Below are 19,080 nucleotides of genomic sequence, written 5' to 3'. Positions count from 1 at the left end.
TTTTCCTATAATCACTACAGCAATCGCACGTACCTTGAGTTGTCACTCTATAGGGTTGGTTGGAGAAAGGTAAATTTACAATGAATAATTAAACGCCCTTTACAGGCTTGACAGTTCCCCGGGCATGTGGCAGTGCTGCCGGCGCCAGCTCCCTCTGAGACCCTGCCAGCCTTTGCACTCACAGACGGGTCCCAGTTCAGTCCAAAGCTCCCTCTCACCTGCTTTCATGGGAGCAAGGCAGGAGAGGCAGCAGGAGGAGGCTGGGATGAGGGCTGCAAAGGGGGTGAGGAGCGAGGAGGAGGAGGGAGGAGGCACCGTGCACCCTTGGTACTGCAAGCTCTCCTGGCATGGGGGAGTTTTCTCTGTTTTTAGCTGTAAAGAATAGAGTATAACGAGGTGTCAGGCTCCCGGCTGGTAAGACGATAACAAAAATAACAGTTTTAGTTCTGCATGTCTCAGTTTTCCACACATAGAAGTCCGGCTCCAGTGGCACGAAGGTCGCTCACAGTTGCAACGTGATGGCCAAGGCAGGCAGCCAAGGCATGCAGGCGTTCAGCAGGGGTTCGTGCCCCTCCTGGGTGGTGGGACGAGGACACGGCTGCCTGCCCACACCAGAAGTCGGCGGGGCCGGGCAGGGCGGGCGCCCCAGTGGGCTAGCGGGCCCGAGCGGGGTTTCCCCTGTGGGGAAAGGAGAGGAGAATGTGGGACCGGCCATCCGCCACCTTCCCCCAGCCCCAGGGCACCCGCAGGAAAACACCCCCCCTGCAAGCGGCACCCCCCAGCCCGCCCCCGCCGCCTTCTCGCTCCCGCGCTCCCCCCTCTCCCGAAGTTTCCTTCGGGAGGCCCGGCCCGGGCACCCGCCGCCAGCTCCGGGGGGCGGCCCGGCAAGGCGGGGCGGGGCGGGCGAGCGGGCGGCGCTAGGGCCCGGCGCCGCCGCCGGGGGTGGGGTGGGGGGGGCGGCAGGCGGCGGCGCGGGCTGCGGCTGCCTCCCGCCGCGGGGCGCGGAGCGGGGCCGGCCGCGGGGAGCACCCACCCCCGCGGCGGCGGCGGCGGCGGGAGCCGAGGGCCGCGGCGAGGAGGTAACGGCCGCGGCGATGGCGTTTCGCGGTGTCATGGGGAGCGTGTGCGTGTATGTGTGTGCGGGTGGGTGGGTGCCAGCCAGCCCCCGCGGCAGCCGCCGCCCCCGCGCCCCGTCCCTCCCGGGGCAGGGAGCCCCGGCCAAACTTTTGGGGCCGCTGGGTCGCTGGCTGCCGCGGGCGGGCAGCGCCGCCGCCCCGGGGGCCGCGGCGGGGAGTTAGTCGGGGCTGCCCCGCGCCGCCCGCCCCGTCCCGCCGCCGAGCTCCCGCCGGGCGCGCAGCCCCGTCGCGCTGGGGACGCGGAGGGCGGCGCGGAGGCGGCAGCCCGGCGGCAGGCAGCGGGGAAGGGCGCCCCGGGGCGAGCAGGGGACGCGTGCGAGGCGGCCGCCGGGCCGCATCCCGGGCGGGCCGTGCCCCTCCGGCTCCGCGGGGGCGCCCGGACGTGGCCGCGGCGGGCGGGCTGGGCGGGAGGGACGCGGCGGCTGCAGCCCCGGCCGGGGCCCGGCGGGCGCTGGCGGGGCAGCGGCGCAGCCGGCGGCGGGCAGCCACCCCGCCGTCTCCCTTTTGTGCCTGCGTGCCGGCGGCTGTTAGACCCGTGCCCGGGAAGAAGCCGCTCGGTACTTCAGGGGCTCCCTCTGCGTCTGCACGCACGCCTGAAGGGCATCCTCTGGTAGGGCTGGTCTGTCAGAGCCGCCAGGAAAGGTATTTTCTTATTTTCACATCAGCTCCCCTTTGCTTGCTGTTCTTCAGGGCTGACTCTTAACTTACCTGGAGTTATGGTGAATTAATTTCTTCACAATATATGCATGTGTCCCTGCACCCTGGAGAAGGATTTCCTTGTTAACCTGCCAACTGCGCTGCAGTCAGTTATTATTTGTATTATCAAAAATATGTCTGTGAAAATCTGTTTGCACGGCTACAGCACGACTGCTCTTACAACCCAGTTTACTGAAACTTTAATTGCAGCAGGCGATGTTTTACTGTGGAGCCATTTACGTCAGAGCAGACTGTTACTCCGGTGGGATAACGGCGTCTCTTAGACGATCATTTTTCACGCGGGGAGGGCTTGTGCTGTTTCATGGGATGAATCAGAAACAAAAATGAGCAAACAATGAAAATGAGTTTGTGTGGTATTAAAAAACACAACGTGGTAACGTCTGTTATGGGCACAGTAAATCAGGCAGCAAACCCCCAGTTTTCTCCAGCGTAGCCCACGTATCAGCTGGTAAACAACATAAACTGTGATCACTTTGCAGCCGAAAATATAAGGCCTTGCAGCCCTGGCTGCCTAAGCGTTACGTGTCATTAAAGTAGCCCTCTTGGAGGAGAGGGACTGTCCCAGGAGCTGTAAAATCTATAAACACTTTTCTGATTGGTTTAAAAATTTAGACACAGGAAGCGGATGGTATCTAATAACAGACAAGTGGAGACACTGTTGTCATGGAAACTGAGAAGACTACCTCCCCCCCCATTTATTTAAAAAAAAAAAAAAAAAAGAAAAAGAAAAAAGTCTGCATATCATCAGAAATGCCTGCAGACCGCCTTGGCTGCTGTTGCCTTTCCCACAGCATCTGTTGAAACCTGAGAACGTGCCTGTCAAATCAAGGTCATTTTACAATAAAACCCCGTGCCGCCGTCTCCCCTCTTTCCTCTCTGGACGTTGTCCCGCACTTTCCACCCAAGGAGGAGTTTGGAAGACGGAGCCCACCTGCCCCGTGCCCACCGCCGGGCTGCCCTCCATATGGTGGGCGTCCTGCCCCTGCCAGGCCTGCAGGCGGGGAGGGACTGCTGCTGGGGGGTGGCTGGTGTGGGGAGGAAAGGCTCAAAGCAGCAGGACCAAGGGGGTTAAAAAAAAAAAAAAATAGTAGCGAGGGATGACTGTTTTTTTAATCCAATGACCAGGCCACGTTTCTTTTTGTGGGAATCTGTGGACCTGGGAGAGAAAGCCGGGATTGATTAGATCTCCCTCTGTTCCTCCTCATTTCAAAGTTATATTAAAATGTAATGGTTTGGACTTGAATATTAAGGCCATTTCACAACTCTGCCTCACCTGCAAAAAACCCCAAGTATAGGAGGCAAATGGCTACGGGAAACCCTGTGCAATTGCTTTTAATAAAAAAAAAAAATCACCGTTTGGTTATAGCGTGCTATTTGAGGACAAAAGCAGAGATATGAGAATAAAATATACTTCATTACTGATGAATGCAGCATGAGAAAACCAGACTATTATTGTGGTAAATTGAAGTTTTACTTTGCTGGAGTATTGGAAGTTTATTGTGTGTGAAAGGGGAGAGCTGTTTTGCTTTTGGAGTAGGAGAGAAGTATTTCACAGCAAAATCACAAGAAAGGTTTTAGTGTTTTTGCTTATTTTCTTGGGCAGCAGCCGTTGATTTCAGATGTTTGTGATGGAGAGATGGAGATGCCTTTGAGTATTCACTGTTTTCTCCAAAACATTTCATTTTGTTGCTCCCTTTAATCTTCATTTTGCAGTGACCAAGCTGAGAAGAAGCACTTGAATGCTTCACCCACTGTATAAATCATCACTTTGAAACCTTAAATGACTGGTTCGACCTCTGTTGCCTCTTTGCTTGCATATTTCACTTTTTGTGTTATTTCTTAAGAAACCCAGAGGCTGGTGAGCAGATCTTGTGGATCAGGAGGTAAATCCTGCAGGGCGCTGAGGCGAAGGTGCTCAGCACCCTCTCCACCCACACCTTTGGATCTTGCCATCCAAAAAACCCAAGGCCTGGCTTTAAAATCTGGCTGTGGGCAGAGCAGCCTGAAGGGCTGGTAAAGTCAGAGGGAGCAGCGCCTGCTTCTGCTGGAGGAGTCCCCGTTGGCAGCTGGGAAGGCACCGGGGTGCAGGACCCCCCTCCCTGTGTCGGGGAAAGACTTAGGGAGTCAGGCAGTTGCGTGTTTAATCCAGCTCACGTCTGATTAGCCACGTGCAGCTTTTAATTGCTGTGGAGTTCAAATGGAGAAAGTTTGGCTTGGTAGCGAAAGTGTGCTTGCTTCTAGAAGCGAATTTCCTGTTATCGGGAGCACCCTTATCTGCAGGAAGTGTGTCAGTTGCTTGTTTTTACACAGTGAAGGAAATGAGCTGGATTAGGTACTTTCTAGATTTACCCTTCATCGTCCTCCTTGTCTGTGCTACTCTATTTATCTCTAATGGTTTTAGTTTGTAAAAGCTTTATGATGTCAGTCATTCCCGAGGGAAATGCAAGAAGTTAAATGCTTGTGTTGTCCTGCCATTTTTTGCTGTTATAAAAAACCACCCCACCAGCCTCTCTGGGCCACATTTTCAAAAGTATCCAATTTGCAATTTATACCTTTTGAGCCTCATTAATGATACTCAGATAGGCTCCCCCCCCCCCCAAATGAAAGATCAAAAAATGCACCAGTTATTTTACTAATAGGAGCAGTCCTTACACTTCTGAACTGCCTTTCATCATGGATCATAAATCACTTTACAGAAATTCATTTTTTAATATCCACAGAAGTTGTATGAGCATAGGAAGCCGAAACGTAGCATTTCACATGGACTACCCAAAGTTGCAAGGCAAATTAGGAGCAGAGCGGAGTCAAATTAATTGCCCCTTAATTAGCAATTGCTAATGGATTAAAACTTTGAAAATGTGTCTGCCTTTCCCAAGTGCACTTGTGCTAATGCGCCAATGCAGTGCGTATGTATTTGCGATGTGGGGTCAGGGGTGAGAATATAAACAGTGGTTCCAGAAAATACCAGTCGTTTACTGGTCCCTGTCCAGCCTGGTGTGGCTGGGATGCCAGGCTGCAGGCTTGTAAGATTAGACACGGCTTTGGATGAAGGTCCAGACTAAAGGCGAGGGCTGGGGTTTAGGTCTTTGTGTTCTAGTAAGCAGGGAGGTTCAGGGCAATAAACATTATTTCTCCGATGTCGGCTCACAACAGTATTTATGGTGTTAAGCTGAACTTTTGCAGAGGGTTTTGAGGGGGAAATGTGGAAAAGTTACATAAACTTGTAAGAAGCTGCCTGGCATGCTGAGCGGCTTCAAGTAGTGATTTTTGGCGTAGGAGATGTCTTGGTGTTAGGAGCTGTTCCTGGCAGAAGAGGCTGCCAGGGCTGTCCAGAAGCCTAAGCTGGGCTGGAACAGGACTGTCCTGGCTGATGCTGGAATTTGCCAGTTCATGACTTCAGACGTAACACAGTATAGCACGATTTGGCCACAATTTTGAAATATTTCTGATGAAACCGCATTTGGCTTGTTACCTGCTCTCATGGCCAAGCCAAAGTAAAACTGTAACAAAATAATGAAGGAAAAAAAAAAAAAAAGGACTCCAACAAAACATCATTTCATTTAAATGTAAAACTTATGGCCATGTTTTTTTCAGAAGCGGTCAGCTGATTCTGGGAAACCAGCCTGAAGCTCTGGAAGGCAATGCAGTTTTTGGGAAGCGACTCCCTCCTAGGCTTTGGAAATCCTACTCCATTTAAGGTGTCCAAAGTTGAGCTGCCAAGTATCAGGGCAACTCAAACCCTCCTTAACCTCATTGTAACACTTCAGATGCCTTTAGCAGTCTTGGGACTTTTAATTGATCTGGACTGAAGCTGGTTGTCTAGCCTAAAGTTTGCACCTTGGCTGCCTGCGTAGCCCACGAAGGAGCGAGGCTCCCTGTGCCCTGGTTGTCCCCCTTGAGGATGGGCACAAAGCGGTGAGGTAGCCCCGCTCTGGAGGTGGCTGGTGAGAGGGGTCTGGGGAATGGCTAAACTCGCCATGGCTGGACACACGACTTCAGGTAATTCAAGTCATGTGGGACCACCCTCGCATTAGCCCAGGCGCTGGTGGCCACTTGCTTGCCGGGGGTCAGTTTTTCCTCACCTCTCTCAGGGAGGAGCAGAAATGACATGTTACGCTCTTTCAAAACTCTCCCTAAAGCTCATCTGTTCTGTAATGTCTGCAAAAATTGGACAGGCTAAGTCTGCTGGAGGTGAAACTTCTGCTTATTATGCTGGACAGTATTTTGTTGCTCTTTCCTTTTATTTCTCTGTCTGTAGTCTAAGAGTCTCTTTGCTGGAGATGGCCTTTCTCTGTGTCGCCACTGACTGCAGGACAGACAGACGGCAAGGCTGTGACCTATGGTCAGGGTTGGTAGGTGCCACTGAATGGAAAGATCTGCCTAGCTGTTTGACACTGTTGGTTTTTCCAACATTAGCAGGAATTTACAACAATGCTAGTCAATACAATTAAATTTTCCACAGTGGATGTTTTTACCATTTACTGAAAATACGTTAAAACCAAATAAAGATAGGTATTATTTAAGGACCGAGATGGTTTTGGCCCACACCAGCTTCTTCCTTTGCCCACCTCCCATGTGCTGGGTTGTGGTGGGACCCTGTACGTGAACTCTGTTTGCTCAGGCCGAGTGGGAGGTTCCCCGGTGAGAGCCTAATTGCGAACTGCTTACCTGCCACCTATTTGCTGATACAGCCCACTCACGATGTCTGGGCATACTTATTTTTGTTGCAAGGAAAATACACCAGACTTCCTAACAGACGGGGCTTCACGTACAAGGCAATCCAAGCTAGATTCTGGAAAGCATTTCACAGAATGGCAGCTTTATTGGAAATTGCTTCGTAATACTGTATGGCAAAGCTGTTGCTCTTTTTAGTGTAGTTGTTTGCAAGACCTGCGCCCGCCCTTGCTGAACCGAGCAGCGGCCTCGCATCTCCTGTGACCCTGCCTCCTGTCTCAGGCTTGCCAGGCTCGCCTCTCCAACCACTGGCAGCTCTGCGGCTCCCCCGTACAGAGCTGCTTTTTGTTTTTTCTCTTGGGCTTTGTAGAGAGGCCAACCTTTTCCCTGGATAAAGTTGGCTTCCGGCACAGCAAGCAGCCCGACCCATCCTTGCAGAGCCGTGCTTGGTGTTACTCCCCTCAGTAAGATCTTCTCGTTGCCAATTTAATGGCTGGCCGGGCTTGCTGTGGAAAGGAGCAGAGGCATTAGAGGGGTTACAAGAGGTTATTAGAGATGGGAGGAAGCCGAAGGTCTGACCCATCCAGATTTAACTGGATTAAATCTCATTTTACCCCCAACTCCAACTTGTTTTGATCTGGGTTTTACACTAGATCATTTGTAGAAGCTACCCAATTAATATGTTAATTTTAACACCAGATTTTGTAAAGCTTTTTTGTTGGAGGTGGAAAAGGGATCCAAATGTTTTGATCCTATTTTTATCATTATCTTCACTGAGTTTTTCTCACTCTGTGCTTTGCAGAGAGGAGCGAAATTTTAATAATCCACTAATATACTTCCACTTCATTAACATTTTATCATTCTGGCATTGTGCATATGGTGAACTCCTTAGTACTCTCATTAAGGGCCTGATCTTGCCCCCGTACTCTCACATCCCTCCAGGTGTGGAAAACCCTAAATGCAGGTGCTATTCTGCTTTTTGGAAAGAGCTTTTCTCTTTTTCCAATAGATAGTAAACTGAACAAAACATGCAAGGTTTTGGGTTTTTTTTTTGTTGGTTTGGTTTTGTTTTGTTTTGTTTTTACAAAATGGAAACATTTATACAAAGATAGCAGTGATGGTTAGGTTGGAGCCACTAAGCGCCAAGCCTCCAGCCATTACAAAACTTAATGGTGTTTAGAGCGTGTGAAGACACAGGGTGTTATTGTGGTATCGTTTGCATCATTTTACACTGCAGCATGTTTGGTTTAAGCAGGGATTTATACTGGTATTAAAATGGTTATGAAAAACTTTCAGGTTCCTTACCTGGGATAGCACAGTGCTTGGTGTTAGGATGGCACAAATAACATGTAACGCTTCATGTAATCTTGGTGATTAAGTACGTAAGTTTGTAGGTGTGTGCCCACATTGTGTTAAACAGGTGCTTTTTAATTGTGTCCTAATCTGGAATGGGGTGTTGAACTTCCATGGCAACTCTCCTTCCTTCCCCCCCCCAAAATAAACCTCTGAATTAGTGCATGATTTGTTACTGCTAATTAAATACTGTCAGTGCACCAAATTACTTCAGGCATATTCAGAAGGCATAAGAAGCCAAGCATGGCTGAGCAGTGGACAGTGGGTAGGTACAGGAGGCTTGAGAGTGGAAGGGAAACTTCTGGGTTGTGAGCAGTGGAGAAGTAAGGGCCGGGTAAGAATTTCAGGTGGTTAAGTGTATTGAAAAGAGTGTGGCTGTTGGGAGACCGGAGGACAAGAGATCACAGTAATAAATACAGGAGATGTTGAGCGACCTGGCTGAAGGTTTTTACTTGTCAAATAGAATATATTTGTTTTTAGAGGCATCAGGACAGAAACTCATCTCTTGTAAATTGGTATAACGCCATTGGAGTTAGTGGAATTACACTGACTTATACCAGCTGATGGTCTTTCTGGTGGTATTACAGGAAGAGTGAAGATGTGAAGGATGGGGGAACTGGAAGAGGTTATAGGCCTGAGCAACAGGGAGGGTGAAAGTTTGTTCAGCAGTGATAGAGAGGCTGGGCAAGTGAAGAAAGATCAAAAGGTCTATTGCAGCTATATTGGGTTTGATTTGACAACGAGACGCCCAGCCAAGAGATGTCAGCAAGGCAGGCTGAGAGATGGTCTTGGCTGGAGAGGAGAGTCAGCGACGGAAGGTACATTTCTTGTTGGCACAGTAGCGATTGGTGTGTGAGTGAGTAAAATCATGTGGGGGGCGGGGGGAGACCAAGGCCAAGGCCACAGCAGGAGCTGGGGGAGAGGACCTGGAGGTACAGAGCAATCGCTGGACAAGGACAAGGAGGGCCAGAAGACAGTGTCTCACGAAGCCAAGGCGGGACAAAAGTCCTTCAGTCTGGAAGGAGGAATAGAAAAATCTTATCAAATATTATTTAGGGTTGAGAAGAGAAAGGGAATGACATTGACTTCTTTAGAGACATGAGCCGTGAATAATCTCTACTACAATTGGTAAACTTTGAAAAGCTGAGCTATAAATAAACTACGTCTTAACTAGTATGTCTAATTTTTTTTCCCCCTGTCTTCTGTTGTTGCAAAGTGGTCTCATGTAATGGTGCAACAGACCTTAATGTCCTGGGGATGGTTACGACAGCATCACTAATTGACGCTGCGCTGCATGGTGCTGCTGTGGCTGCTCTGTGCAGAGCTCTGTGTCTCACTGCTCTGGGGGCTGAAGTGGCCACGTCAGCCCTGGTTTACCCCGGGGACCTCCAGCTGGGTGCTGTGCCCGCTGCAGTCGGGGTCCCAGGGGAGGCGTTGCAGTCAGGTTATTGCTCAGGAAATTCAAACAAGTGCCGGGAAGCCAGAAGGTTTTGATTAAATATACCGGCATTGTAGCTGCGGTTGCTGTACCCCAGTTATTAGGCTCCGTGTGGGGAAGCAGCATGGTGTTGAACGACCCGTGGGCATGGCGGGGCAGGGGAGGCAGCGAATGGGTTTCCCTCTGGTCTGCGATGTCTGGCAGGGGCAGGGCTGGGGTGTGACGAAGAAGGTCTGAGGAAAATATCGCAGCTTCAGCATGTGTTGTGACCGAGCGGGAGATCTCACTCTGGACATATTTCTCCATGGAGTAACTTTGTGCAAGGAGGAACAAAACACAGACTGGGAAAAATGAGGTAAAATGTAGGAAAAATGAGGAAAAATGTAGAAATTAGGCATGTGTGCTAGGATGGTCACCCTTGTTCACAAGCAGGTCTCATTACTGGAGCAACTGCGACCCATTTACAGTCCTGGGGCCTGCTGCAATGACTGGAAACAGCCTGACTAGAAATGATTCCAGCTTAATTGTACCAAGACAAGAAAAATTAAAAAAAAAAAAAACAACACAGCATCAAAAGTGAAAAGTAAAGTGCGTTTTAAAAATCCTTTTGATTTTTGTAAGCCAGGGTGCCATTTCTGATGGGTGGGGACATTCCCATTCCCCATTTGTGACTCTGGTGATCTCCCTGTCCCACAGCTCAGAGGCAGCCAGCCTGAGTTGGAAAGTTGGTGTCTTTAGAAACAGAAAACATTTTGGCTGTACAAGTGGAATGATTTCTTTCTTTCCTAGTTGTATCGAAAGCGTGTGTTGCTGCCATTGCAGCAGTTTGAGTAAAAAAGCTGAGCATCTTGAAGCTAAAATAGTTGAGAGATGACTCCTGGGGAAAGCAAGGAAAGATGTGCAGGGCTCAGAGCTACAGTAACGGAATGTGAAGCCTTTCACCACAGGTCACTTGGGTGAGTTATCTCCAGAAAGCAGTAGTTACCCTCTGGCAATGGCTGTCGGCGGTTGCAGAGCCGAGGGGCTCGCACCCGCTCCTGGTCCCGCGCAGCCACTGCGACATTGAGGGCCGGTGTGAGCTCAGGCAGTGGCCTTGCTCTGGTTCCTCACGGGCTGGCAACAAGGCTGCGCACCCTCACAAATCACCCACGCTGATTAAAGACAGTGGCTGTAGGATCAGGCTTTCTAGTGGTTCGCGCCTGTACCATCAGGTTGGAGAGTTGTACAGAAGTGTTGAAGAGATGCAACAGATGAGGAAAAGACCAGGCACAAGTATATAGCCCTCGAGCACCTTATTGAGGGGAAAATTTCACAGTGCTAGTAGCAAAGGCTTTTTTTACCAGAAAAGCTGTGTTATCTTTTGTCAAGGGGCTGCATGAAACAGCCTTTGCTATGCTAATGATAAGAATAGTACTGGTCTTGCCCACTTGCCCTTTCTCCCTGAGAGGGTTATGTCCCAAGCTGGTGGACTCTGCCCACTCTCCATGTGGGCTGTGCCTGGTTTATTCAAGCCAGGCTTCCTCCCTTCTTGCTTTTTTGTGTGAAGTGCTTTCTGCTCAAATGAGGATGTCTCTTCACAGTGTGACGTGGGCAGTTCAGGAATTGCTTTGAAATCTGGAGCAGGATTTTTTTTTTCTCATCGTAATTTTAATTCTGAGTTTGTGTTCAGTCTTGCTTACTACTATTAGCTACTGCTAATTGTGTGGGGGTAAGAGCTGGGACCACAGACCAGCAGGGATCCCAAGCACCCTGCTCTGTTATAGACGTAGTGTGGAAAAAAGATTTTCTTTCTGACCCCCAAAACCTACAGCCTAAATAAGGTATTTGGAGCAAAAATTACTCCAGTATAGAAGTCTCTACACCAATATAATTATTTGTCCTGCTTTCATATTTCACATGCTTTATTTAAGTTCCTGTCACCTGCTAGTAACATGTGAACTATTGGGGAAATTTGGAGGGTATGCACAGCATACCAGCCGCTACTGGCCTGCTTACATTCAGCGTATTTCTTACTGTCAAAAACACTTTCAGCACATGAATGAATGGGCAGGAAACCACCTAAATATTGATTAATATAGACAGAAACTGCCCTCCCACCTCTCGCTCATTCAAAATGACAACAAAGTCAGGCAGCAGGATTCAGCTTGTGGGCTGTTGGAAAGAGCTTGTTTTATTTCAACAGTAGAGCTTTGTTTTGATGGAGACTCTCAGGTACTAGTGCTGGGAATGAAACTTTTGTTTCCAAACACGAGGGACAAGAGATTCAGCCCAGGTGCAACATCTGTACGTGAGGAAGTGCCTTGACTTCTACAAGTGTTGAAGCAAGCAGCATGGCACTTTGGAAAATCTAGCCAGTCGTTCCTTCTGGTGTCAACGTGGGCATGAGCGCTGGCAAAAATTGAAGCTTGTCCCTTTTCATGCCAAAATCAATCGACTCTGATTGTCTTAGCTGATTTCAATGAAGATTTTGCCTGAGCAAATAGCTCAGTATTTGATCATGTAGGTGGTTGATGTTTAAAGTCCACCTTCATGTATTCATGGGGAGCTCCCATGGGACACAGTGGCAGTTGCATCTGATTTTATGGATGCAGAATTTAATGCTACATTGCCATCATTGATATAGTGATGGTGATAATGGTTATTATTAATTTGTGTTCCAGTGGTAGGTAAACAGTGTTAATGTTTGGCTCTTCCCCAGACATCCTTACTCTCTCAAGTGCCTTCTCCATTGATACCAATGGTGATTTATGTGAGTATTCCCACTCTTGCAGTGTGAGTGATGCACATATGGCTCTTTGGAGCCAGCAGATGAGAAGACCTCTTTATACACAGATATGCTGCAACATAGATTTATATTGCTGTAACCATGGAATCTATATCTTGTTATGAACAACGTGCAATCCATTACTTGTTTGCGCAAAATTCAACACTTTACCAGCCAATGAAGCGAGGAGCAGAGGGCCAAACTCAGCCCCCTGGGCGCAGTGTATTGGCCTTTACTGACTTGTAGACCCTTAAGCCCATACACTGATCTCGAAGTCTTGTGACTACAGGAGCAAGTGAAGATGGGTTGTCAACACATTTGTCTTGTGGTGATAAACTCTGATGTCTAATGACTGAACCCAGGTAGCAGCCTTTCCCTGAGTTAGCATACCCATCAGGTCTCTGTCTTGGCCACTGTGCTTTACAGAACTGCAAGAAGCTAGTTGTCTTTAAATTTAATTGGCTAAACCTATTAAGGTGGAGACAGACAGACAGACGTGGACAGCAGGATGATTGAAGCCTTTGTTAATAGCCAATAAAGCTCACCCTCTTCCCCTAAAATGCCTAAGTAGCAGCCTAAAGAACGGCTCCGTCTGTGAGCTGCAGAAAGAAACATGGTTAGATTACAGAAATGCATGTAATGAGTTTATTACAATGCATTAATTACCACTGCCAATAGTTATCCTTCATTATTAAAGCAACTTCCTTCAAGGTAAAATAATGAAATGTACATTTTCATGTATCTTTGTCAGTCAGAAGCCTAAGAAGAGATTCCTGTTCTACTTTGTCCTGGTTTTGGCTGGGATAGAGTTAATTTTCTTCTTAGTAGCTGGTACAGTGTGTTTTGGATTTAGTGTGAGAATAATGTTGATAACACACTGATGTTTTAGTTGTTGCTAAATAGTGCTTATCCAAAGTCAAGGATTTTTCAGTTTCCCATGCTCTGCCAGCAAGCAGGTGTGCAAGAAGCTGGGAGGGAGCATAGCCGGGGCAGCTGACCCGAACTGGCTAAAGGGATATTCCATACCATAGACCATCATGCTCAGTATATAAACAGGGGGGAGTTGGCCGGGAGGGGCAGATCGCTGCTCAGGCATTGATCAGGGGGTGGTGAGCAATTGCATTATGCATCACGTCTGTTTTCTTGGTTTTTTTTCCTCTCTCTTTTTGTTATATTCCTTTTCATTACAATTATTATTATGTTTTTTATTATTATTATTGTTATTATTATATTTTACTTCAGTTATTAAACAGTTCTTATCTCAACCCACGAGTTTTACTTTTTTTTTCCCAATTCTCCTCCCCATCCCACTGGGAGCGGGGAGGAGTGAGCGAGTGGCTGCATGGTGCTTAGTTGCTGGCTGGAGTTAAACCACGACACACTTCTATCTTGTGGTATGAAGTAATGCAACTCCAATGAAATCGGAGGTGGATAACTGGGGAGAAGTCAGCTTCGTTTTTTACTAGAGAGCTTTAATGCAACTTTGTTTTATTTCTGCACATTAAAGTTAATAACACTGCAAGTGTATTTTGAAGTTCAGTCTTTCTAGGATCTCTATATGTTAAATAACTGCAAACAAACTTTATAGTCACTCTGTAGGCCCTCACGATACATCATTTTGAGCTGCCTTCTATCTATTACGTTTTATCTGCCTGCAAAATCCATTTCTAATTCTGGCCATATCTCCTCTGCGATCACTTGCCAGAAATCTATTCCCAGGATTCTCCTTATTTTAGTGAAATATCTCTGCTTCAGCACCTTTCCCAAGGTGGCTGATCTAATCACGGCACTATCAGTTATCACTTCTCATTTCCTTTGCTAGCTCTGTCAAATACAATGCACAGTCTAACAAAGTGACATTCAAATACTCTCAGTGACCAAGGCTATTTCCCTCTCTTTTGCTCTGCAAAACTGGAATTGTATGTGGCTTCTTAAACATGTGCCCTTCACTCCAGGAATGTGACTTGTAAAGCGCACTGTGAGAAGAGTTAATATTAAGCAGATGAAATAGCTGCCTCTATTTATCACAGGTAGGTTCCATTTATAGTGACCATCTGGATATTAAACCCCACATCCACGACCTCTTTTTTCAGGTAGAGGAGAGCAATGCTTCATTCCTGCCAACTGGCAAGAGCACCCTACCTTGCCGTCAGAGAAATAAAATTTGTCACCTCCCTGTTCCTAACCTCCATTCTTGTCTGTTTATATATACATGTTTCTCTCTTAAATATGAGCATGACTGTATGCAAAGGTCAGCGTATACCAAACAGGGTGCTTGTGTTGCTCAAGTAAGGAGTCACCTCCATAGTGGGATCCTCTGTTAAGGTTAAGTGTGGTTTCTATGGACACAGATCCAGCAATAGCATCTTTTTTTTGGCCAGTATTTTTTTTTCCTTGGGTGACAAACCTCTTAGTGTTATCTTAGATTGCTATCACAGACTAATACTTGTTTTAATAAGTGTGTGGCTGACTACTCCATCCGCTCTGGAAGATAAAGTTATCCACGTGCGTCCTCATAGCCCTTCCTGCTTTGCACCATTTAACACATGCTGTCATGAGCCCTGCTTTGCTGCAGTCTCATTTCTCCGTTGGTTTTTGCGAGGGCTGAAGCGTAAATCTTGTTTTGTCGGAGAAAGCAGGGAGCAGGCTTTCACCAGACTGGCTAGGAGTGCGGGGAGAGCCCTCTCCACACACCCGTCCCAGCTCCAGAGCACCATGAAGTGCAACACTTGCATGGTGCTGGGAGTTTACCGTGAGCAGCACAGCTCTGGATTTCTTCTGAAATCAGACAACCTGTTTTTTGGGTTTTTTTCCCCCACTGTGTGAATCAAATAAACCTGTCTTGCAGTCTGCAGCAGATCAACACACATATTTTCCCTGTAGCCTGTTACAGGTTGCAGAATTGAGTTTATTTGTTTCAGACAGCGAGGGGAAAAATTAGGAAAGCAGGTTTTAAGCTGACAGAAAGAACCAGTCTGATTTGTTGTTTATGGCCCAAGGTACAACACAAACCAGGTGCTCTGCATTTCAGTTCTTTGGCACGTATTTTGATGAGCCATGTCACAGCCTGGTGAGCTTCCAGGGCAAGGTGTTTGCAGTCCCTCCTGGCTGTCCCTCAGATGCTGTCCCTCTGGTCAGCTGTGGAGGTGCAAACTGGGGAGCATCTGCCCTAACAGGGGATGGCAGAGCGAGCTTCTGTGTGTCCTTAAATGGTAATTTCCAATACAGCTAAATAACGAGGATGGCGTCTAATAGCTTAAAAAGCTGCTCATTGATGCATTTTTTTCTAGCTATTTCTTCACTGTAGGAAGGTAGAGAAATCTGTGTTAAAATAATAATTAAATGCTGACAGTACTAAATTTCCACCCAGTGTGAGTTGGCAGCAGTTGCAAACCAAAACATTAGGTCATTAAAGAAGGAAAAAACCTGATTAAATATCTCTGTATGTTTTTCTGATTAGCTATTCTTAAAAAGAGCATGTGGCTGTAATAGAAGGGTGTACTTGACAGCAGCAATTGCTTTTTTTGGGGAAAGGTAAAATACTCAAGTTTTAATGTGTATATATGTGTGTTTGAAAGGATTTCTTGCTGATCTTAGCTATGGGGATTTATATCTTACTAATCATCCATTTTTAAAAGCCACCACGAAATCTCCCTGCCAGGAAATATGTGAAATCCCCTCAATATTATGTTTCTGGAAAGAACAGTTAACAGTGACTAATGTGCTTGGGGTTTTGTTTTGGTCTCTTTTTCCTCTTTTCTGGCTAGACAGAGGTGATTTCGCACTTGAGAGTTGAACGGCTGTGGTGGACCTTGCTGTAGCATTGGTGGTATTGAAGCACTACGAGGCTCAGGGGCTGGCTGCAGTGTGCAACCTGCAGACACGCAGATAAAACTGTTTCTGCCTCAAAGAGCTTGCTGCGATGGGGAGGCACGTGAAGTCAGGTGAGGATTCGGAAGGGGGACAGGGGGTGGTGTTGGGAACAGAAACCCCTGTTTACCCCATGCCCACTCGTGGCCAGAGGTCCACTGCTCTCAGAAGCAGGCTGAAGCTGCCTCTCTTGACTATATTTTATTAAAGCACTATTGGCTGAGGAGACTGCATAGTAAAAATTGTCAAAAGGTGCATTTATAGGCTGTCACTTTTTACCACCTGTTTCTTCCTTTGATGCGCTCTACCATATATTTGCTCCAGTGTGCTCCATAGCAATGTTTTAGGGGCTGATACCTACAGCACACGTATGTCTGGAGCTCCTTCCAGGTCCTCTTTAAGGGATGTTGCTGGAGCTAGCCAAAACATGCTTCCCAAGCATGTGCCGAGTGTGGAAGGACGTCCTGGCTGCTGTGGCTTCTGCTCCCGTCGTATCAGAGCAACTCATGGTCTGTGGTGTGTGTATTACAGTGTCAGCCCTGCGAGGCACCGCCGGGTAGTCCTTCCCTCTCGCCTCCTTCTGACCCTTCCTTACAGACATACATTTGAGAAACCGAGGAACAGAGGTGTTAAGAGAGAAGTTTTGTAAATTATTTTGTAAATTATTTAAAACTATTCTGTTGTTTGAAGACGTAGCATAGGGTAATACAAACTTTTGTTGTATTAATATACTCTTGTCTGCACCCAGAAGTTGCATATGAACAGTGGTCTCACAAACATAATTTCAGCTACCTGAGAGATGTAGGGAAAAGGTTCATCTGAAGGGGTTCGAAGGAGGCTCAGCATCATGTGCTTACAAGTTTACTCAGCACTTTTACAGGACTCTTTTAAGGGCAACTGGGATATTCATTTTTCCCCTGGGAGCTGTAGAACTTACATACATTTTTTTTTTCTTCACTATGCATTCCAGAAAGCAATTTCTCAGGAAGAGTGTTCCAGTTTAATCTCCAGATTATCTGTTGTTTCTTTTTCGCCCAAGATAAAGCGGCTGAATAATCAGCTAATCCTAATTCAGGCAGAGCTGGGGACTATGTATGGGCATATGTGTAGGGATCCAGATTTGAGGAGTACTGCTTTAGGTTGCAGTGTTTCAGCTGTATAGCCTGAGCACATCAGTTATTTGGAGGTGAGCGCAGGTGCCGGTGAGCCTGGCCACTGCTCAGAAGTCAGATCCCGAGCCCCCTGGAAACACCCTGGATTTGGAAAGCAGAGCAAAAGACATATTTCTGCAAATGTTAGAGCGGTGAATTTTTTGCAATTAAATGCAGTGACCAAGAGCAAGAGAAAATTTTGGCCCATGTTTCTCTCCTGTACAAAGACGTGCCAAGCAAAGAACAGATGGGGTCAGGGGGCTGCCTGCAGTTGTCTGAGTCTGGGCTGCCTCCATCCCGGCCCTGGCCAGAGGCAGAGTGACCCGCTCTCACTTACGCCTGCTGCCCTGAAGCTCCCACCTCAGTCACAGTCCTGCAGGGTGGCACGTGTGACGTGCCCCGGCCGGGACGTCCCTCCGCAATGTGCTGTGGGGGAGCTGAAGTCCCTCTGCATGGGGACCCTTCCTCATGAGAATTGGCCACCACTAAACCTTAGGGACAGAAAGTGGCTTTGAGAGCCTGGCCCTCATATCTCCAAGTTCATTGGGTCCTTGTAGTACTAGCACCAGGTTGAGACAAACTATTTCTCTGCTGACATTAATGTACTTGACCCTATAGAGTGCAAGGTAGGCAAGCAGTTACAGGCCATTAATCTCCAATTGCTTTTGTCAGGTATTATATTCATTAATCCAGGGCCAAACAGTGGTTTAGTTGTCAGCGTAGACCATGACAAGATTTTTTTAGCTCCTGGTTAGTGCCAAGTTAGTATCTAGTTAGTAGTGTTTGCAACCGTGTAGATAGATGCCCTCGAATTTCACGAGTTGCTGCTCCAAAGCTAGGGCTCAGCATTGGTTCATCCACTAAACGTGCTTTCAGAACCAGCCCCTTTTCCTGTGCTTGGATGGCTGGTTCAGTGAAAGCCAGCCGCTGCTCAGGTACCTGTAACGGGGGCTGGCCGCTTTTACGTCTCCTACGTAGTACACCATGTAGCCCGAGATACCTGAGAGGCAGCTTGCAGAGAGCTCTCGACTAGCCAGGCTGCTTTTTGACCCTGTGACCTCTTTGGGCGCAACTGGGATGGAGGTGGGTTGCGTTATTTCAGTACCCATTCACACGCTGATTTTATTGCCTCATTTTGCAGAGGAGGAATGCTCCAGGCATCCTGTGGCAGAAATTCCCCTTGTTCTTGGACACTGCCCAAGGGTTACTCATCAGAACAATAATTGCTAAAAAATAATGGTGCTGAGCACCAAGACTTATGGAGTGCTTTGATATGCCAGGCTGTGATGATTGTGTATAGAGGGGCATCCTTTTGTCACTTGAATTGCTATAAAAGGCTTCAATAGCCTTTCTCTGGCAAACTGCTGGTAGCTGTAGTCAGGAGTTTGTCTGAGTGAGTTTTGCAAGCTCAGTGCCACCACACACATATTGATCTGCATCTGCTCCTGAGGTGAAAACTGTTTATGTTTTAATACGTTAAGTTCTGCTCGCACTGTTCTGTATGGAAGTCTTGTTTTGAAAGTATAAGAAAAACAAGAAGAAAGAATATTGAGATGTTTTAACACAGCAAAAAGCATTTTCTTCCTACACAGTGCCATTTCAGAGAGAGAACAGCTTCTCCTCCAGTTCTGTTTTGGTCTAGGTCTCTCTCTTCTGAGATTTAAACATATGCTTATATCAGTTCCTCAGCTGGTGTGTATCTGTTGACATAGTATATCTACTGACATAATGCGCTTTCTGCATTTACACCTGATGTTTTTGCTGTGCGTCTTTAAACTTAGCAAATTCCTCAGGTTTTAAACATAGTCCTTTAACAAAGCTGTAACATGGGGGCTTTGGGGTTTTTTGTTTTCGTGAGAACATTGACGTAATTACCAATAGGAAAAGAAAAAGATTAGGAAGTTGCTTTTTATCCTGACGTCTACAAGATTTATGTCCCATGAAGCAATTGCCCTTATTCAGCAGATGGGAACCGTG

The 19,080-nt window shown here is 47.3% G+C and overlaps 1 protein-coding gene across 2 annotated transcripts in view; it reads left to right on the top strand.

The window, feature by feature from the left end:
- The first annotated feature begins 1,027 nt into the window (after positions 1-1,027).
- The window catches only part of FOXN3 (forkhead box N3), a 211,789-nt gene continuing 193,736 nt past the window's right edge, over positions 1,028-19,080 (top strand). Inside the window, exon 1 of one of the 2 annotated variants that reach the window (XM_050898294.1) lies at positions 1,028-1,079. The gene's annotated coding sequence lies outside the window, so the exon portion shown is untranslated. Of the gene's footprint in view, positions 1,080-15,966; positions 16,027-19,080 lie in introns of those variants that run through there. The other variant, XM_050898293.1, reaches the window with a different exon arrangement.

Source organism: Gymnogyps californianus, chromosome 5, assembly GCF_018139145.2.
Source record: "Gymnogyps californianus isolate 813 chromosome 5, ASM1813914v2, whole genome shotgun sequence".
NCBI classification, from domain to species: domain Eukaryota; kingdom Metazoa; phylum Chordata; class Aves; order Accipitriformes; family Cathartidae; genus Gymnogyps; species Gymnogyps californianus.
This window is presented reverse-complemented; position numbering and strand designations above follow the sequence as displayed.